At 43.0% G+C, this 26,157-nt stretch overlaps 1 protein-coding gene across 2 annotated transcripts in view; it reads left to right on the top strand.

Moving 5' to 3' along the window:
- The first annotated feature begins 7,752 nt into the window (after positions 1 to 7,752).
- Sulf1 (sulfatase 1) overlaps positions 7,753 to 26,157 on the top strand; it is a 122,171-nt gene continuing 103,766 nt past the window's right edge. For both annotated transcript variants that reach the window (XM_055603550.1, XM_055603548.1), the window contains exon 1: positions 7,753 to 7,800. The gene's annotated coding sequence lies outside the window, so the exon portion shown is untranslated. The remainder of the gene's footprint in view (positions 7,801 to 26,157) is intronic.

Raw genomic sequence — 26,157 nt, 5'->3', positions numbered from 1 at the left:
ATGCTAGGCAAGGGCTCTACCCCAGAGCCACACTTCAAGTCCTAGATAGTTTTTATAAATGGCTCCCAGTGACAACATGATGTATGAGTTGTGCAAAGGCCAGGGAGTAGAAGTCTACAAACTAGGAGAACAGTGGAGAGACTACTGTGTCCAAATGTAAAAGGATGTGGCCCGAGCTGTGAAGGTGGACAGCAGACTAAGATTCTAGACCTGTTTAGAAGGTATAAGACATTCTTGACTTGGGCCTGGATGAATGGAATGAAAGGACAGGAAATTTCTATAATAGTTTCAGATTTAGGCAACTGAGTAGCTAGATACAGGGAGATACAATATAACAAAAGATACAAGCAGAGAAGAAATGGAGTTCAGTTAGATAAAACCGGCAATGTTGATCATAAGGAATTGAACCATTGAGTAAAAATAAAGATGTGTGTGTGTGTGTGTGTGTGTGTGTATATGTGTGTTTAAGTTGTAGGTGTCTAAATATGCATGAGAGTGTGCATGTGTGTGCGTGCGCGAGCAAACCAGAGGACAGCCTTGGGTACTCACGGTGTCTGCCTTGTTTTGTTTTGGAGACAAGGTCTCTCACTAGGACCTAGAACTCAACAATTAGGCTAAGCTGGCTCCCCACTCAGCTCCAGGGATCCTCCAGACACTGGAATCACAGCTCACACCACTGCCATGCTTGACTTTTTAATGTGGAGCCTGGGGATTAATCCCAGGTTCTCACACTTGGTCTCCCCTGCTCAATCTCATATGAGTATAAAACTGGCAGATTTCCCTCTCTACGTAATTTTGAATGGAAATGTAACGGGTAAGCCTTCTTACATCTTAGCGTTCCCAAGCCACGTCTGCATCCTGACACCCTGGATTTACTGCTTTTCCCCTGGTCGCTGCTGTCTTCGGTTCTGCGTCCCCGCTTTCTGTCTGGCAGATTGTGTTCTCTTTAACTTCACAAGAGGACATCCATGCGTAGGTGACCTCTGTGTACCTTTAAAGAGAGGAATGTTTGATTTCACCAAGCCGCCAGAAGTGAGCAGAGTGGAACGCTTTCTGGAGCATCATATACTCAAAGAGTGGTCCTATTCGCCCATCAAAAAGAAGGCTTTTCAGCAGGCAGTTTTCACTTCAGTTCGGTTGGGACCCACCCTAAGGCCAAAGCCCAACTTGTATTTCCTTACCTGGCCGAGAAGAGATCTGCAACCCTTTCTCCTAAATACCAACGGCGAGTTCCTGCCATTCTCCAGTAGAGTGTGGGAATTTGCAGAGGGGGAGCTGGTGACACTTATAATTTATTTCTTTAAAGACTTGTGTGTGTGTGTGTGTGTGTGTGTGTGTGTGTGTGTGTGTGTGTGTTTTCTTGGAAGCCTTTAGAGTAGCCTTACCGGTGATTATAAGCTGCTTCTGTGAGAGCTGAAAACCAAACTGGGTCTTCTGTAAGAGCAATAATGGCTTAACCACTGAGCCATCCTTCCAGTTCTAGCCATTGGAATAAAATTTAGCATTTTAGGCAAACAGAAAAACCTGCTTCACAGACAGGAAGCTGCAACTTTTTCAGTTTTGGGGATCTGATTACTTGATAACCTTGGGTTTCTCAAACCCTTTCACCCTCTCTAAGCTCAGCGCTTAATCTTCTACGGCAAAGCATCTCAGATTTCCTGGATTTCTGAGCTCTTATCCCCACCTGAACACTGCAGAGTAAATGCCATTGATTATGAAAGAGATTTAGCCCCAGACATTGTGGCTCTCCAGCTTGTAAACTTGTATAATATTTCCTCTCAGTAGGTGAACTGTATTTAAGCACAGATTTAAGAAGTGATTTCTACCTCTATCATAATTTTTAAAAAATCATTTCTTAGGTGGTATTTGATTATAATCTAAATTTCACTAGCCTTCGAATGGTTCATTCCCATCCCCCAATTACAAAAACATTGAAAATTTCTTTGACTTTTTTCGGGGGGAGTTGGGGGCTGGGATTGGACCCAAACTTTACATATGCTTGGCAAGTGTTTTGCCATGAAGTTTATATCTCAGCCCCTCTGGTTTTATGATATAATAAAAATGTTCCTTTTTTTTTTTTTTTTTTTTTTCCAAAATGGCTTGACATTGGATGGTGGAGTTAGACCCATGGCTATGGAAAACATTGGCCTAGCATGAGCGAAGCTAATCTTTTGACCTCTATACACAGCTATGCTATATGCCTATGGGCATGCATGGACACACAAATGCACACACACACACACACACACACACACACACACACAGGAAAAAAAACTAATTAAAATTTTTTAAAAATGAGAAAACATGAGTCAGACATGATACACACCTGTAATTCCAGTACTTGGGTGTCTGAGGTAGGAGTATCATGGGCTCCAGGCCAACCTGGTCTAAGTAGAACTTATCAGGTCAGGTTGGACCATACAGCAAGACTTTATCTCAAAATACAGAAAGGAGGGGATAGGAGAAGAGAGGAGGAAGGCAAGAAGGAAAGTGAAATGAAGAAAGATTGCCATGAGTTTAAATAGTGAATTCCAGGCCAGCTTGGGCTACAGAATGAAAACATGTCACATACTCTTGAAATAAAGAAAAGTAGGGAAGAGGAATGGAGAACAAGGAGAGAAAGACAGAAGCTGGGTGTGGTGGTTAATGGCTCTAATTCCAGCACTTGAGAGCTTGAGGTGGGAGAATTTCTGTAAGGTCTTGGCTGTTCTGGGGTGAAGGGGCAGGGAAGAGGGAAAGATAATGTTGGAGATTCCCAAAAGTGCAGGGAGGTGTGGGAAGAAAATACAGTTTGGTGTATGGTACCAACCAGTCCACACAGAGGCCATGCAGGCAGGCAGCAGAGGTTTCATGAACTCTGGATGCACCTCCATGTATCTCTGGATGCCCCTGGAGGCTGCAAGGGCTTCCTCCATCCAGGCTACTTAATTGCTTGCCTCCACAGCATCTGAAGGGCAGATGAACATAGACACCTGAGTGCCGAGGATGCTGGGTTTTGCTTAGTTCTAGGCTCTAGGCAAAGCTGGAAGCGCCTCAATTCTTTTAGGTTTGGCTTCTGAAGTTCTCATGTTTTTTTGGTCTCATGTCATTGTGGATGAAGTAATCTTCGCACGAATGCACCGTTCACCATGCCAGGATTTGTGCGGTTTGGTGCAATGTACTAATGAGGACATTTTGGACCTTTTGATCATCTTTTACGGACAGCAGTTTGGACTACTTTCCAGGGCCAAAGCACCTAAGGCAGAATGTGTCAGCAGGAAGACTGAAGTCACTAACAGGGAGACAACAAACATCACTCTATCTGCATAAGAAGGTCCATGACTTAACCCACTGATTGTGTCTATTCAGTGTGCAGAGAAAGATAGCTCCAAAACACAGCTTTAAAAAAAAAATCTGTCACCCACACAGCATTTCGCTAACCTTCATCAGCTCTAATGTTTTCCACCAAGGCCTGGGGTTTTAAGGACATTTCCTCCACAGCAAAATCTGTAGAGTTGGTGAAGGAAACATCTGAGACACGGGGCAAGAAAAGAACAGTAAACGGTCATCTCGTTCACTTGTTCACTCTTAAGCACCAAATGCAGAAACAGTGCCACAAAAAGCTGACCCAAGCTTGTTGGGTACAGCTAGGAAACCAAGTTCTACTTCTCTACAGATGCCAGGAAAAGGCCTGGCACTCACTGGTGGATGACAGCTTCTAAAGAACAGGCATATGTGCCTACACTATGCAGACTTTGGGACCAAGACGAAGACTCAAGCATCGGTGTGGGTGTGAGAGCACACGCACATACACATACCTCATACAACATTGCTGAGTCTTTCGCCCAGCCATTGCTTACAGAAACTGTCTAACTTGGGACAAATGGCTCAGAGTGAGTCTAAGCAATTCCTGGTCTAGTTTCATTGTGAGCTAAGAATTAATTCTTTATTTTACATCTTTTCAAAAGGTGGGTTTGATTTTGTCTTATGTGTTTGAGGTTTTTCACCTGCGTGTATGCTCATACATCATCTGTGTGCAGTGATGATGAGGGTCAAGAGGGAACACTGGATCCCCTGGAACTGCAGCTACTGATGGTGGTGAGCCACCATGTGGGTGCTGGGAATCGAACCCAGGTCCTCTGTAAAAGCAGCCAGTGCTCTTAACTGCGGAGCCATCTTTTCAGCCACTCATTTTGTAGTTAATGCCATTAAAATTAGATTTATTTTTAGCCAAATCTGAGCAACCTCCAAGACAAACCAAGGATCCGTATGCATTTTGGAACCTGACTGCCTGACTGTGTTTTACGGTGATGATCGGTTACTGCCTGGCAGTTACCGGGGCTACATGGTAGCAAAAGTATAAAGTGGAGATGAAGCCTACGAGATGGCCCTCCATGAACAGTCTTCAAACCTGACAGGAGAGACAAGACAATCAGAGGCCACAGCAACAATAACAGAAATGGCATCACTGAGTGTCATGATGCCTCTCAGGTTATATGTGCTGGTAGCGATGAGTGAAAACTGAGGTGGTCAGAAATGGAACCTGTGCTTACCATGCTACTGTGTGAAGTAGAGAAGAGTAGATGTTTTAGGCTGGGAACAACAGGCCTGAAACCTGGAAGAAGACGCAGCGGTGGTTTGGAGGAGTGAGTGGATGAATGGCCCCAGTAGGCACGTATGTTTGAATGTTTGCTCCCCAGTTTGTAGAACTGTTTTGGAGATATGGCCTTATTAGAGAAGGTCTAATACAGCCTTCGTGAGGTTTCAGGAGCCTCATTTCCCAGTCTCTCTCTCTCTCTCCGTCTCTCTCTCTCTCTCTCTCTCTCTCTCTCTCTCTCTCTCCTTCTGCCTCCTTCTTGTGGATCAGGAGGTGAAGGTCCTTAGCTGTTGCTGGCACAATGTGTTTGCTCCATCATTACAGACTCTAACTCCCTGAAACTGTACGCTACTCAGGTTTTCTTTCCTGAATTGTCTTGGTCGCGGCGTCTTATCACAGAAACAGACAATTACAGACTCTTTGAGCATCGTGAGGAAGCAGGGCTAAAGAGATCTTTGCTCACATGTTACGAACAAGTGTGTTCGGAGCCTCAACTTGGTTTGTGCTGTCACCTAAAGTGATCAAAGCTGGGGTCCAGGTGCTTCATGTCTACAGTCCCAGCATTTTTGGCAACTGAGGCAAGAAGGCGGATGAGCGTTCAAGGCCGCTCTAGTTTGCACAGTGAGTTCTGGCCAGCTTGAGTTTCAGAATGACAGCCTGTCGACAAAAACAGTAACAAATGTGCCGGGTAGTCTCAGCACTCAGGAGGCAGAGGCAGGAGGGCGATGGAAAGGTCAAGGTCAGCACACGCTATATAGCAAGTTCCAGGACAGCCAGGGCTGCATAGTATGACACTATCTTTAACAACATTTACACACTATAAACATCAGTCTGAATCCTCAAGTCCCTCATATGAAACAGTATGCATCGTGTACACTATAAATTACTTGTAGATTGATTGTAACACAAGTTTAATGTAGGTGTAGGTGCTATGTAGATAGCTGTTAAAACTGTCTAATCGAATCTATCTAATAATAACTGCCTAGGGAATAAATGATACCGGAAACAGTCTATGTGTTTTGAACACAGGAAATTTATTTTTCAAGCATTTTTGTCCCTTAACTCGTTAAATCTGAGGGTGCAGAATCTACAGAGATGGTGAGCCAGCCCACTGCATATCAATATCATTGAAATTTAAAATAACTTTAATTAAATACAAACAACCATAAACCAACAATGTCACCAATAGTATCAGTTCTACTTGCCAGGTGGTACTGGTTTAATAACTATGTAATAAATTTGCTCTTATCAGGACTTCGTTAATCAAGTTTCAAAAAATTAATTTTCTTATTTAATTCACTTTATGTGTTTTGTCCCCATCTGTATGTCTGTACCTCATGCATGCTGGAACCCACAATTGTCTGAAGAGGGCATCAGAGACCCTGGAACTGGAGTTACAGATGGGTGTGAGTCTCCACATGAGTGCTAGAAACTGAACCCCAGTCCTCTGAAAAAGCATTTCTCTTAACCTCCAAGCCATCTCTCCATGCCAAAAAAAAAGATATATATTTTAATAAATTTCGTTTGTGTGTTTAGTGCTGTGTGTAGTTACAGTAAGAGATATAAACTGGCAAACTAAGAGAAAGGCCTGTGCCATACATTTCCTGGTGCAGAGACTGTAGAACTGAGAACTGTTACAGTTAGGTTAGCCAATCACCTTTCTCAGCTCTGCAAATAGACAGTTCTTCCTATGGTGTAGGGGCAGGTGTTTGACTTTGTGTGTACATGTCGCAGGCATAAATTCAGGCTATCTTATTCTTTTTTCTTCCAGCTGCCTGTAACAAATCCTTAACTTGCCATTTTAGGCATAAGAAATCAAAGTCTACATTGATAGGGTTTTTAAAACATTTGCACGTGTTGTTGCTCAGCCAGGGACAAAGGTCTATGTATAAATAAGTGTGAAAATAAATGAATCCATTGGCAACCTAGGATTCATTGTTCAAATTACCCAAATGATGATATTTTGTGGGAGAAACTCTTCACAGTTTTTCAAGAGGATGTTCTCACATAATCCTCACATCAGGTCCAGGGAGTGCCCACATTTTTAAGCTCTTGGTTTTCAAAAGCGCATGCTGAGATGGAGGCTAAGTAATTTGCTCATCGTCACCTAGCCTGTGAGTGCTGTCACTTGGATTTCCACCATCTTCCCCAGGAGCATGTCCACAGTGGTTGTCATGTAGTGTTACCTTGCTGTCACACTATGCCAACCTGACCCCAGCCAGCATCCTACATGACAGCATAGATGGGATGCTTGCTACACTGAGGGTGGAGCCTGGAACTGCCCACGCAGAACCTGAATCCCAAAGCCAGTCCAGAGCAAGAGGTGTCAGGTCTTTGGAGGCTAAAAATCCGCACCCATGGTCTCTAGGGATCCCTCTGCATAGATCAACACCCAATTGCCCTTCAACCATGCAGAGTTAAGAAAGCTTCAGGCTTTACATAAAATCTGTCTTAAACACTGTTTTCATGAGGAAGAGAAAGATGTTAAAGGCGAAGGAAATAATGAATTTTTAAATGGCACGCTGTTTCGTAAGCTATCCTATCATTTCTTCGTCTGACATACATTGAACACACAGTCCATGTACATGTTTAAAATGTGATACGATATGCTTCATGAAAGAATCCATCAAAACGAGGACTGCTTCCTTTGTGAAGTGTCTACATTTACTTTAGACACATTTTCACCTGTTGTAAGTGCAGAATGGAAACAAACTGAACCTCTTATAAAGGCTTCCCTTACTACTCATCAAATAAAAGATTCTATGATTCAGCATGTTTCCCTTTAAAATAGATCCCATGACCTGAAATTAAATGCCCCTTGACTTTTTAAACATGGGACGCACTGTAAATCTTTAAGAAAAGAAACTCATTTATTGGATCTATAAAACCTGAGCAAAGAATAATATGAAATGGCACTAATGGGAAGCCATTCCCTGAAAGAAGAGGCGAAATGGAAGCTTCTAGAAAAGGGCTGAATTACCCAGTATGTTTCAAAGAATTAATGTGTGCTTGTCAGAAGATTGTGCCTAATGATATTCTCCTTTTGAGGCTGTGAAAGGGTGACATCTAAAAGATAAGAGAAATTGCTGACAAAAATGCGATTGATAACACCTTTGTTCTCCATCACAGGTGCTGAGGGCCGGCCGCCATCAGCTTGAGGGGCTGAATCCGGCAAATGACATGAAGGTTCTTCATGGCAGAATCACTGCAGGGAAGCTTCAAAGGTACTCGTCAAAGCTTTGTCTCTTAACTAATTGCTGCAGGGACCACCTAAGCACTATGTGCTGCTCTGGCTAGCGGACAGGAAAATTTAAGTGCTAACAGGAACCAAAGTCCATGGTCCTACCCCTTCCTCTGCCACTGTCCATCTTGGTGGAGAGAGGTAAGAGAGGCCTTACATCTGACCAATCATGTCATGTCAGTCCTCAGGAATGCCATAAACGGTTCATAATAAAGAGTCTCATGACTTAACATGACTTGGTATTCAAAAACTAGGTAATTTCTGCCTCACGAGAGTCAAGAAATGAATGGCCGCCATCTCAGTCACCCCAGTGTCCTGTAATGTTAAAAGTGCATAGATGTCACCAGCTTGTTCATAGCTTGTCTTCACATTTTCTGGTCTAAGGATAAGTGGTAGCACCTCAATTGATGTGGGGGTGGGGGACACTGGGGAGACCCCTGTCACGGCAATTAGACATTGTTCCCAAGAACAATATTGGGAGCTGGATTCCCAGGAGTTTACACTCCAATGGGTTGTTCCTCAGTTGTTCAACTTTACCACAGCCCAAGCAAGCTTGTGCAGTAGAAACTGTTGATTGGTCTCAGAGTTCTCCTTTTCAGCATCCTTCATCTTTTACTTGGTTTTCCTTCAAAGGCTTGCATTGACCCAGGCTGTCTTGGAAACAGTCCTCTAATCGCCAGAAAGTCCATGAATCTCACACAGGAAAATAAAACAAAGCAAAACCTTCTGTTCTGTCTGGATTTCAGTTCTGTCTTCCAAGGGGTGTTTTTATTCAGTTTCCCTGTGCCTGACGAGTGAAAAGGAAAGGGCTGGAAGTGTCTGGCTACCCAGGGTGGATTGAGTGTCTCAGCATTCAATCCCAGACACTCATCAGAAACTTTTCTCTGTCATATGTCACTAGGACATTCAGATTACTCCACCTGTCATCTGCAAGTGGAATCAATAAAGGGGAGATGTTGAGAAGGAGCCTTCCTTATGTCAAAGCTGGGTGCAATATGCCTGTAATCCAGAATTCAGAGGAGAGGAAAGAGTATCCAGAGTGCAAGGACAGCCTGGGTTACCCAGCAACACCAGGGCTCAAGCAAAACAGATGCTCCTGCAAGCAGGGAAGGAAAACATCTCCAAAAAGAAAAACAGGACCCATGCTTAGGAGAAAGTTCTCTAGAGTTCTCTACTTCTCCATTCAGTTTACCAAACAACTCTGTGTGAACTTCAAGGCCAACATGTCTGCATTTCTCTGGGACAAAGGTTGGCCTCATGTGTGATGCCACTGAAAATTAACTGCAGAAGAGATGGAAACCTCAACATTAATCATTGCTTTCCCAAGGGACTACTGAAGCCCGGCTATCCCATAACATCTTAGGTTATCCCATGTTATGAAGTGGCCACTTTTCTGGAATTCTGTTTTTTGTTTTGTTTTGTTTTGTTTTGTTTTGTTTTGTTTTGTTTTCTATCTGACCATTGCCTTCTCATTTCACTCTTTCCTCTTTTTAATGGGAAAGTCTCTCCGATAAGTGTTGCACCCTTTTTGGTTTTTTGTTTTGTTTTGTTGGTTTTTGTTTGTTTGTTTTGAGACAGGGTTTCTCTGTGTAACCTTGGCTGTCGTGAACTTGCTTTGTAGACCAGGCTGACCTCAAACTCACAAAAATCCACCCGCCTCTGCCTCTTCTTTCCTGCTAGGATTGTTTTCTTGACTGTTTTCTTGATTGTTTCTGGATCAAAGTGCTTTGCTCAATTGTAACCATGCAGGACCCTTAGTTCTCACTAACCTGTGGGCTCCCTGTAGAGCTGGTTCCAATCTCCTTTTTTCCATGGACTGCTGAAAAATTTAAATATTAGGGCTGACTGGCTGTCTATCCTCAGCCACATTTGCATTCACACACCCTCCAGCCTCCTGTGCAGGGAGTTTTGTAGAGAGAAATGAGTCCTTTTAGAGTGGATCTAAATGGTTAGAACCATTTTGCTGACTGGCATCTCCTCAGAATTGTGTCTTGTGCCGTTTTCTTTGCTTCTCGATTCATACCATCACTGAATCGTGTTCTTTTGCTTCATATTCCTCAGCATTAAGAACTGCTTGTTGAGAATAGGAAGGTGTCTCAGCCTATAAAAGTGCTTGCCTCTGAAGCCTGGTGGATAAAGTTGACCCTCCCAAAAAAAACTATGCAAATGTAAAAGAAGAGGCCACTTCACAAAGTTGTCCTCAAACCTGAAACATGTTCATGCCCTTTGTATTAACATAGTTAAATACATATGTACACACACACACACACACACACACACAAACATATGAACCGCTTGGACTGGAGGTGTAGCTTAGTGCTAGAAGACATTCCTAGTGTGAACAAAGCCCTGGTTCATTCTCTGGCATCACTAACTAAATAAACCGGCTTTCCTGTTTTTAGAAGTTCTCAGTGTCTCCAAAATATGTACCTCAAATGCCTGAACCAGGAGTTACTGTAGAGAAACCTCAAGCACCCTTGCTCGGTGGGTTAGTGACTTTGCTTGCATGTGGTAGCATTCTTGACAGGGACAACCCAAGCGAGGCCAGGTTATCCTGACTCACAGTTTCAGGGCTATCGTGACAGGACACAGTGGCAGCAGCTGCTTTGTCTGTGGCAGGTGAGAGCTTACAGAATCACTTGTTCACATCCTGGCTGTCTCAGGAAGAGTGTTTTGGTGAAACCGTAAACAGTTATCACCTTTAACAGTAGGCCCCTAATGGCCTATGCCAACTGCTGGGCCTTATGTCCTAAACATTCTAAACACCTTGCAGACAATGTCAGCAGCTAGGGATCAAGCAGTCAAACCCATGGGTCCATGAAGGACATTTCACATTTAAACCACTCCAGCTCGGTTCCAGAAAACTGACTTTAAAAAAAAGTTTATTTTTATTTTATGCATATGGGTGTTTTGCCTCCATGCCTGATGCCCACAGAGACCAAAAGAGGATGTGAACTGGATTTTCAGACAATTGTTAAGTCACCATGTAGATACTAAAAATCTGGTCCTCTACAAGAGCACCAAGTGCTCCCAAGTACTGAGTCATCCTGAAAAAAAAAAAATTAAAAAACATTTTTTGAATTGCTTATTATTTGTGTGTGTGTAAGAAAGAGAAATAGAGAGACAGAGAAAGATATAGAGACAGAAAAAGATACAAAGAAAGAGAGAAACAGAGAATGTTTATGGGTGTCACATGGGTATACCTTTCTAACCCCTAGAAAACTGACTCTTGTTCTAAGGACAAATAAGTTGTAATGCAGACGTCACCAGAAAAACGCTGAAAACTCTGTCTCAGGACACTTGGGAACTTCAGGTTTCACATTAAAAAATATTCACACATTGGAGCAGATGATTAACTTTCACCGAGCACAGTTTCCAGGTAGAAATCTGCCTGTTAAGATGGAAACAGCTGGTCTGGCCCCTTCTGGGCTCTGGTATGGCACTACTGGGCCAGGTTTGGTGCACCTACATGGGTTAATTTACAATGGCTATGTTGTTTGTAAGGAGATTAAGACCTCATGGAGCCCTGTTGATGGCTACTTGCTTTTGTTTTGAGATAGGGTCTCCCATAGTGCAGGCTGGCATCGAACTCACTATGTGTCCAAGAATGACCTTCCTATCTACACCTCCCAAGTGTTGGGATTTTTGGACTACTAAACCCAGTTGCAAGGTTCTGAGGATTGAACCCAGGGCTCTGTGCATGTTGGAAAGCACTACCTTCCCAGTCCTGAAGATACCTAACTAGAATGGAAATTTTAAAAAAAAACATGTTTCATGTATTTGCTTTCTGTGTGTGTGTGTGTGTGTGTGTGTGTGTGTGTGTGTGTGTGTGTGTACATGTGGGAGTTGGTTCATTCTTTTCGCCATGTGGGCCCTGAAAGCAAAGTCAGGCTGTAAGGTTTGGCAACAAGTACTTTAATCCTGCTGAACCACTTTGCCACTAAGGTAGGAAACTTTTTTCAAATTGTTTATTATTTGTGTGTGTGAAAGACAGACAGACAGACAGACAGAAGACAGAGAAACACACACAGAGAGACAGAGACAGATGGTGCTTATGGGTACTATGTGGGTGCATGGAGGCCAGAGGGTATAGGCTCACTTGGAACTGTAGTTACAGACAGTTTTCAGGCACCATGTGGGTGCTGAGAACCAAACTTAGGTTTGTAGAAGGAGCAGTAAACCCTTAACCACTGAGCCATTTCTCCAGCTCCTGTAGGATGAAAGTTTTTACTCTCATAAACATGCCTTCCATAGCTCTGTGCTTGTGACACTTTATTCTATACAATATTTAAAGTCAAATACAATACATTAATATAACTGACTTTCAAGTTTCTCAGCAGCTGCACTACTAAACCATATCTCTTCAAAGAGTCTGTTTTTGAAGCAGATCCTAAACACAGTGCAAATTATTCGTCTTGATAAGCAATTAGCATTGAATGTTTTCCCAAATTCATGTCAACCACAGACTCTTGTTTTAGGGAGACTCTTTCACTAGCATTTCTCATTAAAGGAGGGACCAGAACGCTAAAATTATTTTAAAGTATGCATTAATTGTACGACAGCATAAGAGCTGCCTACTGTGAAATTTTAAAAAACATTAAAAAAAAAATTACACACAACTCAAATGCACCAGTCTTTTCTGTGTGGATACACATTTGGTATAATAATAGAAAATTGTTGCTGCTGTATGGCTGCTTTTTAGTTTTATCTGTTTGTGTGTAGTTGCTACCCTGCTGGGGATTAAATTCTGCCCCGGCGCTCTACCTGCCACCAAAAGGAACAATTCTACAGGGTAATGTTTAGTTTCTCATAGAACTGCGCTCATGGGAGATAGGGGATTTTATTCTTATTGTCTGTCTTAGTCCTCCTTGACTTGTGCATAACACTCTCTCACATGGTCTGGGACACATAAGTTGTTCTTCTTTTTTCCCTACAAGACACAGCTCCAGGAGCACAGTGGGTAGGAAGTCTATGTGGCTGTATTCCAATGTTGTTTTTTATTTACACGTGTCCTTTCTCTTTCACCCTTCTGAGGCCAAAAGACGTTGACATGTGTCTTCAATAAAAATTTAGCCAATGACCAAGGGTTAGCAAGGGAACATCACACATGTTTGTTCATGTTTATGTACATAGTTAAGCAGGTCCCTTTAGACAGCACACTGTCAAGTCCAGTGAGCTTATGGAGATGAGTGGGTTTTGTTTGTAGTGCAGAGGATGCTACCTTAAGGCAGAGCTCTTTACTCCGGAACCCACTCACAACCTGGTGAATTTGTTTTCAAAAAAGGTCGTCCAAGGAGATGAGAAACGTGTGTCAAGCTGTCACAGCCTTATCCTCGTTTAGTCATGACCTGTCCTAGCATTAAACAAGGCTAACCCTCAGCAGCTCTGGCTACCAATAGACCAGCGCTTTGTTTTGCAGGAAGAGGGAGCCAACTCCCAGAAACATTGCCTGTTCAAGGAAAGCCTCTCTCTCATCTCTTGCCACAATAATACATTCAGATGGGAAGTTAGCAGGAAGAGAGCTATTTCCCCATTGAGAAAATGTAGTCCAATTATGTTAAGGGTTGGGGCTGCGAGACATTCACAAGTGACCATCAAGAGAGAAAGAATGAGATGATGTCATTCTTTGCCAGGACAATCACTGAAATGAAATCAGGTCACACAACAATAGTGTTGTTCCCTGCTTGGAGCCAGAAATTGTTAGGACAGATTCCTGCGCTGTGGTATTTCTCAGAAAGCATCTTTGAGCAACTACTCACAAGATCCTGTCTCCCCCTAAATCCGGAGGCAGGAAAGAAGAGCAGGATCTTCCCATCTGATGCAGAAACAACCCACACTGGGTCTGATCACTTTTCTAAGTCCACCCTGTCACAAGTCAGTAAAAAAAAAAAGTGTCTTGATTTGTATGTGGTTTTAATAGTAGAATGGAAATACTATGTGCAGGCTATTTATAGAAACATCTGTAGCTTGGAGACTTATAGAATATGTTATTTTTGATAACCCAGTGGTCTTCAAGAACCTGAATGCATTCAGAGTTTGTGTCTTTTCCATTTTCTGTAGATAAACAATAGTCATGCAACTTGTTACCAGATCTAATGCTTTTAATTAGTATTTCTTTTTGTAGGAGAATTCTGACTGGCACACTCAGGTTAAGAAGAAAGTGATTTCAGGAAGTCACTTTCTGAAAGGAAGCACTGCTTTATGCCCTGTTAGAGCACTTTTGAGGGCTTATTAATTCTCCTTAGAGAAGAACCATTTGATCTCTGTTGGTCAGTCTGGTGATCCTAGTTCCAGTGACAGATATACTCAGTTTTGTATTTTTTTCTCTCAAGAATATCCTACCTTGACCTCATTTATCTGCTTAAATTTCACAGCAGTGCATGATAATTACAAGTGAAGGGAAGACTTTCGAAGAAGCCAGCCCCAGAATAATTAGGCAGAAAGGTCAAATCTGTTGGTCACAGCATTAACAGAGCTTCGAAGAAATTAGCCATTGGCCAAGCCTTTTTGCACATGGTTTCAATAGTAGAATGGAAACACTACGTGCAAGCTCTTTATAGAAATGACTGTAGCTTGGAGACTTGTAAAAAATGTTTATTTTTTATAAACTAGTCGTCTTCAAGGACATGAATACATTCAGTTTGTCTTTCTCATAGACTATGTGAAAATGTAAAACTACTACTAATAGTAATAATAATGATGTCACGGGAATTTTCATTTCATGATTTTGTTCTTGACTTACTGTAGATTCTTACCTTTTTTCTATAGTACTAGAGACATTGTGATGTGTATTTTAACAAATATGTTTGAAAGCCCCTTGGGCTACTGCTACCAAAATGTAAAAAGGAACATTTACATAGAGTACTGTAGGGGAAGATTCTAAGAGAACAATAATTTCTAAAACCGTTATTTGGAAATGAAAGCTAATTGGCTAAAGGATATTTGAGAAAGAGTCATTAATTTTTAAAATATTAATTTTATTTCTAGTGTGTGTGTGTGTGTATGTGTGCATGTGTGTTCAGATGCCCAGGGAGGCCAGAAAGGGAAACTGGATTCTCTGGAGCTGTAGTTACAGGTGGTTGTGAACCTCCTGATACTAGTGTTGAGAACTGATGTCAGGTTCTCTGCAAGAGCAGCAAATACTTTTACGTGTTGAACTATCTCTCCAGCTGCAGGGTAATCATCATTCCATTTAAAAATAAATAAGTATTTCTGAGTCAATTGTCAGCACTCTCATAAGCTCTCAAATTTTCATTTTCCATTTCTTTCCTATGTGTGTTTTAAAAACATCTAAGTCCCTTGCCTACCGTCAGTGGACACCAGCATTTAAAAATGCACATGGATTTTTTTAAGCAAATCTATCTACAAAACAGGTGACTGTTGTTGATTATTAATATTTATTATTGATTTATCTTTTAGTTAAACAGCGGTTGTTCCTAAACCAGCTGTATACCCAAGGTTGTTCCTAAACCAGCTGTATACCCAAATCACCACACAGAGAGACTAGGATGTATTTAGTTAACAATGCTGGGCAATGATTACTCCATCCTTAACCTCCCAGCCCGCATAGTTTCCTACCATTCAGATTTCCCACATTATACTTACTGTTAGTCATATCTTAGGTCCGGTTCATCTCTCCTCATGGTTCCAAGTCCTCTCCTGCCGATCTCTGCTCTCCCACTCCTCCCACTCACTTCTTCTCCCCTCCGGACCAGGATGTCCCACCCTACTCTCTCCATTGCACAGCATTGGCTGGTTGTTTTATTGAAAATAGAGAGAACAAATGGTGGCATGTTCACACAAACTTGAGACAGGTGGTGCTTATTCTAAGCATCGCCATGCAATATCTGGATTGAAACCAGATACTGGCGTAGAGAAATCAGCATTTGAATGAACAAGGGTAAACTGTATACATTCCGCAAGAACATTAAACCAACAGGTGATCTAGTCCTGGAGTAGTCTGACAATGAGATTCATGATAAAGTTAATTTTAAAAGCTATTAGCTTTTACATATTTTACCAATAAGATAGTTAAGTGAGCTGATGGATTTTTTTATACTAGAGAGAGAGAAGAAGAAAAAGTCCTAAATACCCCAGGTATTTAATTAATTCAATTCATCCACATTCTACAATTCATAGACACAAGGTCAGGCCATATGTGATGGTCCTGAGCACTGCATGAGATATGGCCAGCGCCGTTCCTAATAGCCAGTGCTGTGCTCTATGGAATACAGGGATTTTTGTCTCCTGACAATAAGAACATGGAAGTGTAAACTAAGAAGTAAGATGCTGGATCTGGTGTGAGGCATTCAGCCTGTAACTTTCTAGGGAATTAGAATGTACTTGCCTCATTTTCCCCTCATGGGGATGTTTTAAATAAAGAATGCAAAAGCACTTTAGGGGGCAAACAGGAAGCCGTTCAAACATAACCTCTTGCTATTGTTGTGATATGAAAAGACGAAGGCATTGTGTGCTGATCATTAGTTCCCATCATCCTCTGTTGTTCCCAGCACCTCATTCTCCCTCATTATTCTTTTAGCTCGATGCCTATCTGCCAGTAAACGAATCCCAATGTGTGCTTTTGATGGCTGGCACGCATTCAAAGTTGTTCTGCAAAGAAGAGAAGCCGTACAATCCCCAGGGTTTCCACTCCATGTTCAGGGCTAGAGAAGTGTGAGTCAATCAAAACAGAATGAAGACTGCTTATGAGCTTCTGCCTGAGAAGCAGAGAGAATCAGCAAGGACATAATGTGCTCATAGTTGCTGAAGTTCAGCTAAGGATTGGCTCCAGAAGTCAGAAAATTAGAAAGAAGACTATGGTCAGATCAGCTTCCAGGGGAGGGGTTCTTCTGCTTTTAATGTTGATTGGCTCCTGCAATGCACTAAGATGGTTGAAAGACTGTTTTGTTGGTGTTGGTGGTTTGTTTTCGTTTGTTTTGTTTTGTTTTTGTTGTTTTCAAGACAGGGTTTCTCTATGCAACCTTGGCTGTCCTGGACTTGCTTTATAGACCAAGCTGGCCTCGAGCTCATAGAGATCTGCCTGCACCTGCCTCTGCCTCTGCCTCTGGCTCTTTGCCTCTCTGCCTCTACCTCTGCCTCTCTGCCTCTGCCTCTGCCTCTGCCTCTCTGCCTCTGTTTCTCTGCCTCTGCCTCTGCCTCTGCCTCTGCCTCGGCCTCTGCCTCTGCCTCTGCCCCTGCCTCTGCTGGGATTACTGGCATGTGCCACTATGCCTGGTTTAGTAAAGACTGTCTTTATCAGGATCCTCCAGACAGAAGCCAGGGAGACCTTCCAACTCTCTCTCTCTCTCTCTCTCTCTCTCTCTCACACACACACACACACACACACACACACACACACACACACAGACCCCACACAGTTTTCTGTTGGTGTCTCCCATGGCTGTTTTTCTCCCGGGGAAAGTTCAGTTTTCCTGTTAGCCTTCCCTACCCTCAAGCTTGATTTATACGAGAACTTATCTCTGTCACCTCCAGGGTCTCGGCTTCTTAGTGCTGTAATGTCCCTTCTGGGTGAGAAAGAGGAATGTAGTTCACATTTCTCATTTGGAAGTCCATCCAGTTTAAAGAATTTTCTCCCCAGGTGTGGAACTATTAAGACAGAGATCAATATGGCGTGACTTGTGCATACATGTATGAGCGTCCATTCTAGCACTAACTCACCCCTTACAAGGTGACAGACAATAGTTCTATCAGAACATAGGGCTTCTGTTAAGCAGCAGCTCACGGGCAGTAGACCCTTGTAATCGACCTAGTTCTAACTAGACGAACAGGTGTTGGCTTTTGTGACTATCCGGTATTGCACACAATGCTGCCCACGTGTAGTGGCATACGAAGAGCCTGTCCTACTTTAGGGGAGACTTCAGAAGAGGTGCGGGAATAACCACCCTCACAGGAGTCTTCCTTGAAATTTGAGTCCTTCTCTTTATCGCGAATTTACACTGATCTGTGAAGGAGAGGAACAGAGATTAGGAATACAGATTTCCACCTGGGTTTGGAGCCCCTGCTGTTTTCTAATTGTGACTTCATGTCTGTGTGATGGGCCAGATGGGAACGTCTTCCAAAAAAAACATACTTGCCGAAAGTCTCAATCACATCCTCAGTATGATGCTCAGAGGTAGGCCTTAAGAAGTGAGTGGATCATGAGCAATCTGTCCCAATCAATGGATTAGCCCATTTGTGGATTCATAATCTGCCGACAACACTGGAAGGTGTTGGAAACTAAGAGGGCCTCTGTTGGAGGAACTAGGTCGCTAGGTGTGTGCCCTGGAATGGTAGACATCATCCCTGGTCCTCCCCTTTCTCTTCTTCTCCTCCTCACTTCCCCATCTTTTCTCTTGACCTGCTTCCTGGGTGGCCTTCAGTGAGAAGCTCTCCTCCACTGTCATGTCCCTGCCTTATCATGGCCTAAAAGCAATGGGACCAGTTGATCATGAACTAACTGAAACCACTGTCACAGGTACAATGGAAAATCTTCTTCCTTCTTTAAGTTGCTTGTCTCAGTGACAAGATGGTGACTTACACAGGTAAAAAAAAAATGAAAAAGAAAAAGATGAGAAGGTAGAGAAAGAAGAAAAGACTCTCATTTACCACAAAGTGTTTAAAAGATAGACAGACAGACTGATGGGGCTTTGGTGGGAGACATTTCTAAAGAGAATGAGGATGGGGCAACCTTGGGCCTCTGATTAAGTTGATCGTGAATTTGAGAAGAAAAAAAATGGGAAAAATGGGTCTATTAAGTGAGGTAGTGATCAATAATGACAACAAAACACAGTGGTGAAGTACACCTTTAGTCCCAGCACTTGGGAGACAGAAGCAGGTGAATCTCTGGGTTCGAGGCTAGCCTGGTCTGCAGAGTGAGTTCTAGGACAGCCAGGGCTACACAGAGAAACCCTGTCCTGAAAAACCAAAAGCAAACAAAGAGAGCCTGTATTTGTACTCTGTGCTCTCTCTATCAACTTCTTCTTTACTCGCCACAGGAGGCTCAGCCATCTTGGTAAGAGAGGAAGGTGCAAGGTTGCTGCATGTTGTAGGGGAGTGCACAGGACAAAGAAAAACAAACACGGAATTTAAACAATGAAGGTTCTACATACAGTGATTATCCGAAATGCTTGTGTCTGTAAACAGTTTAGAGTTCAGATTTTTCTGCTGTTGTTTTAGATTTTAGAAGAGTTACATGCATCGTGAAATCTTGGAAATGAGACTCACATCTAAACACAAAATGTGTTTCTTGTTCATGTAAACCTTGAACACACAGCCTGATAACTTTGTCCATGAAATAATGGGTTGAATTTCTGCTTGTCATGCAGTGTGGGTGCTGAAAGTTTAAAATTCTGAGTTTTAAATTCATCAAAGGCCCATGGCTTGCAATTTTTGTTTAGGACATTTACTACACTGCTGTGACTGTGTTTGGGGCAACTCGAGCCTTTGACGTTTTCAGTAATTATTTCTTCAAATATTTATCTATTAACCACCGCTTTCTCCCAGACTGCAACTATATAAACGTCACAGTAGCTAATGCTAAAATAACCCCACCAGCCCTGAGACAGAATTCATATTTTTAAAGACTTCTGTTTCAATATTGCATTGTTTTTCTGTTTAGTATTTCTATGTTTGTTTTTACCAGTTACATTACTTCATTATTGTCTAATTTTTCTTAAAATTTGTTGTTGTTGTTGTTTGAGATAGGGTCTCACTATGCATACATACCTGGCTGTCCTGAAACTCACCGTGTAGACCAGGCTGGCCTCGAACTCACAGATTTGCCTGTTTTGAATGTGTATTATGGTAAAGCCCTCTTAGGCTAGCTAATTCCATCTTTTCTGTTCAGTTTTCCCCATACTAGAGCTTTCCCGCCAGCCAACACCCTGCCCCACAAGTAACATCTTAACTTTTCTTCTTCCTTTTTTTCTTTATTTCTTACTCTCTGTGAGTGCTGGGAATCGAAAGCAGGGCCTCACACGTGTTCACAACACCTTACTGCCGAGCTACCTCTCCGGCTCTCTCAGCTCTTTTTAATTTCTCTTTAAGACAAGGCCTCACTGAGTGGCTCAGGCCTAACCTTGGGCTTGGGATCCTCCTGCTTCCGAAATCTTCTGGGTGGCGGGGGTTATGGGCCGACCCAGCATCTTTCATTTCCACATCTCTGTTGACTTCGCCAACTGATCTCCAGCCTAAGCCATCGTTTTCTTCTTGTCCCCTCTGGGCACTGAGATCCTTACAGGTACTGACAGGCTCTCGCTGAGCCCCTGTGTTCCCAGTGGGGAACGGAGGGTTTAGCACGTTGCACACATCACAGATAACATTGAATGAAGGAGTGAATGGCTGTTGTTAAAGCTGTCCCTAATGGTTAAGGTCTGAACATTTAGAGGAGACTGATATAAACGCCTATGTGGCTTGGTAACACATGCTTGTTTTCAACACCAGAGAAGTCAATTGAGCAACCAAATCCATATAAGCTACAACTCAGTGCTGGGGCTGAACCAGTTTTCTGTGCTGAGCTTAATATTCTTCACAACTCCAGGATTGTACCCAGAAGAAAAAGTATTTTTCCAGAGACTATAGGATGATGACGATATGAAGCTGATAATTGGGGTGTCTACCTTCAAGTGTTTCTGTCTCTAACCATGAAGAGAAGATGACCTCTTTCAAATAATCAGAGTATTTTAGGTTAAGGAAGTCCTGCCTGAGTACAATATCCACTCTGGTTTGTTTTTCTAAGTTGTGGCAAGTTACCCTTTTAACTCTGCTCTTTGATTACACAACCAGCCAGGTGGAAATAATAATTTGACCTCTGCATGCATGTTGGGGACCCCAGCAATTTTAAGAGTAGAGGAAAACCTAGGGCATCTTTGTGGCAAACATTTCAATGTAGTGATTGTTCTGTTTCAGGTCAGAGTGAAATGACGTTGAATGAGCAAAGATTTAAGTTTGTGGTTGCAAAAATGTTTAAAACTAAGGGTTTAATTTCACTTTGGTTTTGTTGTTGTTGTTTCCAAGCATTCTCTCCTTGGTGTACATTACCCAGTTAAGAATTTAAAAGGAGCCTTTGCCAAAGCCTCAAGTTCCACCTGGTTTGGGGTTGAAACCACATGAAGCCGCTGGTTTTGCATACTTTCCATCTGAAAAGCCCTACCAGCTGGGGTCCTCTTTCAGGGTGGGCCAGGCTTACAGGAAACTTGGCTAAGCCTTTAGATAAACCTGCTCGGAGTTTTGATTTTATATCAGACCCTAAAATGAGACCACTCTAGTTCCACCTTTCAAAAGCTGCCATTGTAACGTCCCGGGAGAGTGCATAACCATTCCTGAAGGCTGAGGTGTACTGACACCTCGTACTGTAACGGGGAAGAGAATTTTTCAGTCACTTGGCATTCGCTCTAATTGGGAAAGCAGACAGGCTGGGAAATAGAGGCTCTGGTGTCAGGCAAAGTATTTGAAGAAAGAATTTCTTTTGATGTCTCAACAAAAGGATTTTCAAGTAAGTAGCTCAGAGACCTATTTCATTCATTTTTTTTGTTGTTGTTCTGTTTCTTACTTTTCGTGAATGCAACCAATATTCATTGAGCTCCGCTGCATGCCAGGTGTGTTTTAAATGCCCGTCACTGTAAGGGAATACCTGAAAAAAATCAACTCAGGAAGAGCTTTGTTTGAGCTAATGGACCCGGGTTTGAGGTCTGTCTTGGGAGAGTACTTAAAGACAAAAGTGTGTAGCAGAGAAGGCTGCTCAATCCATGGCCTGGAGAAGAATCCCAATATTCCCTTCAAAGAGTCACCAATGCCCTCACTTCCTTCCACAAGACTTGACCACCTGAGGGGGGCCACCAACACCCAAGGTGGTCAACAAAACCTTCAATGTAAGGCCTTTGGGGGACACCCAAGAATCAAACTATGAAGCCAGTCGGGGTGATGCATGCCCATAATTTCAGCTCTCAAGAGGCCAGCGCAGAAGGATCACAAGTTCAAGGTCAGCTTGGGCTTTGTAATAAGACTGTCTAAAAAAAAAATTTCAAGCCTTGTACTAAGACTTTGAAATGTATCAGTGAGCAAAATAGTTAGAGACACAGCGTTCTAGCAAGAGGAGAAAGTGATATATCTAATCCTATCTACCAAATATATGTAGTCTATTAGAACCCAGAGCAAATGAGCAACTAGGGTAGACTGCAGTGTGAAAAAAGGACTCAGCCGGGAAGGCTTGTTGAGAAAATATTTGAGATTAAAGGAGGTAGAGAAGCTGCACACTACTTTTTAAATACTACTTTTTATTTTATTTTTAAAATTTATTACAGTTTATTCACTTTGGATCCCAGCTGTAGCCCCCTCCCTCTCCCCTCTCAATCCTGTTCTCCCTTCTTCTTTTCCTTCTATGCCTCTTCCCCAGTCCACTGATAGGGGAGGTCCTCCTCTCCTTCCATCTGACTCTAGCCTATCAGGTCTTACGAGGACTTGGCTGCATTGTCTTCCTCTGTGGCCTGGCAAGGCTGCTCGCCCCCCTTAAGGGGAGGTGATCAAAGAGCCAGCCACTGAGTCCAAGTCAGAGACAGCCTCTGTTCCCCATATTAGGGGAACTTGGAGACTGAGCTGCCATGGGCTACATCTGTGCAGGGGTTCTAGGTTATCTCCAAGCATGGTCCTTGGTTGGAGTAAATACTGCTTTATAAAAAAAGAGAATGGATGGATGGATGGATTAATTAATCCATCCAAAGCTGGCTGGCTGGATTAAAGTGAAGAGCTCTCTCAAAGAGGAACCACGTTCCACTCCCAGCACCCGTATTTGCACTGACAACCTCTTATGACTCCAGCTCCAGGGGAATATGTGTTCAAGTGTACATATGTTCTCAATGCCTATACATAATTAAGAATAATAAAACTTAATCTTTTAAAAAAAGAAAGCACTCCAGAGATGGGGGGAAATGTGAAAACCCCATCGTAAGCAGTGGTCCAAGACAATATAGGAACTACAGAGAAGCCTATGATGGCTAAACGGAATCAATTCGAGGTGCAGCAGCAGGAAATGACGTCAGAGTCACCACAGGTCAACACATGACCCATAGGCCATGGGAAGATTACGGCTACTTCTTTGGATGAAAGGGGAACCATTATTGAATTTTATACAAAGGAATAGTGCTTTCTGACTTATATTTCCAAAGGCTCTCTCTGCCAAGCTGGAAACAGATGGTGGATGAACAATAGCAACAAGAAGAGACTTACTATGAGGCTATTGAAACAGAGGAGAGAACTTCACAGTTAACTGACAGTAATAAAAGCAGCAAAAATAGACATGGGCTATTTATAAAGAAAGCCAACGGTATGGCCTAATCCATTGGATATCATATGTGAAAAAATATTAGGAAAGGGAGGAGGGAAGGAGAGAGGAAGGAAGAAAGAGTGCAGGGACTTACCTCAGGAGTTTAGTGGTTTCAGTAATTGAGTTGGAGATGTCTGTTAATCTCCGAGTGGAACTATCATTAGACATTTAGGTTCATGAGTCTGTAGCTGGAAAGGATGGTTGCGTTTGCAAGTCGTCAGCACGATGTCTATGGTTGTACGGGTTCAGACAGAGAAAAGAGCTGCAGTCCTCTCTCTGCAGTTCCACAGTCCTCTCCCTGTAGTGTCGGGCGTTCAGAGGCGGAAAAGGAAAGACAAGGCAGGTATGCTGAAGAAACAAGCCTGAGTCTCAGCGCTGAGGAGGCCGAGGCAGGAAATCGGGAGATCAAGGATAACCTGGGCTGTGGTGAGACCTTGCCTCAAAACAAGCTTAAATAAATACAATGAGAAATGAAAACAAAACCCAGGAGAAAAAATATTTCAAAGAGCTCTGGGGAAGTAGGAGGAAAATGAACGAGTCGTTCCTTGGAAGCTAAAGGAAGGCAGTGCTTTAAGAAGAAGCCAGCGTCAATTCTGACAGGTCCTGAATGGTTAAGACTGAGTAACCACTACTAGATTTTCAACCTGTTGACACATATGACCGCAGCGCTGGTGGCAGATTAAGGTAAAATAGAGAACAAAAGCAAAGATACAATTATGGTGGCTGTCAAAAGAATCGTGTTGCCAGTAAACGGAGAAATGGGACAGGAGGGTTAGTATCTTTAAGGGGTGGGACTGGAGAGGGGGCACCCCTCTCTTCCAGAGGACGAAAGTTCAGATCCCACAGAAGCAATAAATCTTTAAGCCAGGTGGTGGCAACACACGCCTTTAATCCCCACACTCGGGAGACAGAGGCAGGAGGATCTCTATGAGTTTGAAGCCAACCTGGTCTACAGAGCGAGTCCAGTACATCCAAGGCTACACAGAGAAACCCTGTCTCGGAAAAGCAAAATAAATAAATAAATAAATTTTTACAAAATAAATAGGATCTCTGTGACTTTGAAGACAGCCAGGTCTACAAAGCAAGTCCAGAACCACCAGGGCTATTACACAGAGAAACCCTGTCTCAAAAAACAAACAAATAAACAAAAACAATAAAAGGATGTTTATAGAGGTGGAAATGGCATTGTTTTGAGGGGGGAAATATAGTGTTTTAGAGAAAAGAAGAGGCTATTGCACACAGATGGAAGAATTCGCTTTCTGATGTGAGTATAAGGTCAGTTCACAGACTCACAGAGGTGAGAAGGACGTGGTGCCTTAGATGATGGTAGATGAGCACACCTGGAGGTCAAGGCCACCGGGGTCTCATCAGTTCTTTCTATTTGCTTAGCCACTCGTGAAGCAAGGTGGTGGGGAAGGAAAGCAACATTCGGAGAAAGAAACTAGTGTCAAGCAGATGACTGAGGGAATGAAAGAATACTCAGAATGGAGAAATAAGGACACTTGCCCAGGAAGGATAGGTGTTATTCAGGTTTGTGTCACTGTGTGTGACCAGAGGACATTCAGGGTGAACTTGTGATTTTTTTTCTCTAGGCACAGACTAAGCCAGGCTAAGCTGTACCAAGTAAGAATAGCATTGGAGAATAGTGATTGGAGGAGTACCAACCAAGGAGGGCAGGGTGGCCGAGAAGGAAGGGAGCTGGCAGCGGGTAGTAGGTCTTGTTTATAATTTCTGACTGAAGTTTAACATGATAAGGAAGAGTGAAAATATCAAATTGGGCAGGGCAGGGCAGGTGGCAGTGGTGGGATCAAAGGATTGAATAGGCTGTGATGTCAAAGACTTAGAATTGGTTATTGGAAGAAATGCTCAGAGTAGACTTGGAGACATGAGTGATGGTCCTCAGTACCTAGGCAAAGAGCTTGCCATGGAGGTGTGGCTCTGTAACTACAGTGCCAGGCAGAGACAATGGGTCCCTGGAGTTCGTTGGCCAGCCAGTGTAGCTCAACCAGAGGTCCGGGTTTGCTGAGAGATGGTGTCCCACAAGGTAAAGAGGCCTCAAGGAAGACACCCAACTTCAGCCTCTACCCTCCACATAGTACATACATACCTCCCCCCCCACACACATACACATTCAGAGAGAGACATAGTAATGATCAGAGAACAGAATGTATAAAATTGAGAGGATGAGAAGAGTCAGCAATTGTGGCCCAGAGAAGGACTAGGGGCCCCCTGGGAGAAGCTGGGGATGAGAAGTGGTCTAAAAGAGGCAGGGGTGCTGTTGATCTCACAGCTCGTTTCAAAATCTGCAACCGTTCAGGCATGCATGATGCTGGGCGGAGTGAAAATGAGAGCTGGACAAGGCCAGCTTAGCCCTGAAGAGCACGTCCTGGAGGTCAGCTGATAACTAGGAGTAGTAGGCTACAGAATGTGATGACAGGACTTCGTTTCTTGCAAGATGAGGAATGAAAAGGGTTAGTTAGCACAGTACTCTTCTACCCAACTTTGCACCCAATTTTCTAGATTATTTAAAGATAGTAGAGTGAAGTTGAGACGTAGATAAAGCAGTGCATGTACATAAAGTCACAGTTTGCTGAAGTGAAGTCCTTTACACTTTCCCAACCCCGAATTAGTAAAGTGCCCCATAATGTATCCTTTTAGGTGTACAGTGAGATAAACCACAGAAGCCTTTGAGATGCCAAGTGACAGCACAGAAGGAATCCAGCGCAGGTATGGGAGGGGCAGGCTCATTTTATGGCAATAATAAAGCAAACGTCTTCCCTGGGAGAAATCCAAACTCTCTGAAAGGCGCCGGAGGTAGTGATTTCTATGCAGAACCGTGGCTTCATTCCTCTTCCGCAGCTTCACGTTGTCTCTTCGCTTTGACAAAAGATCATTCAGGACAGGCTTCTTTCCATGATTCCTATTCGGCCTTTATTCCCACAAAAGCCGTTCGTAGCATTTATCCTGTAACTGCACAGAGGATATATAATCACATTTTTGTGTGTGTTTTTGTAGTTGTGC

The sequence above is a fragment of the Psammomys obesus genome, unplaced genomic scaffold (genome assembly GCF_907164565.1).
Source record: "Psammomys obesus unplaced genomic scaffold, mPsaObe1.curated_primary_1811, whole genome shotgun sequence".
Lineage (NCBI taxonomy): Eukaryota > Metazoa > Chordata > Mammalia > Rodentia > Muridae > Psammomys > Psammomys obesus.
Note: the sequence above shows the minus strand (reverse complement) of the source record. Positions and strands in the feature narration are given on the sequence as shown.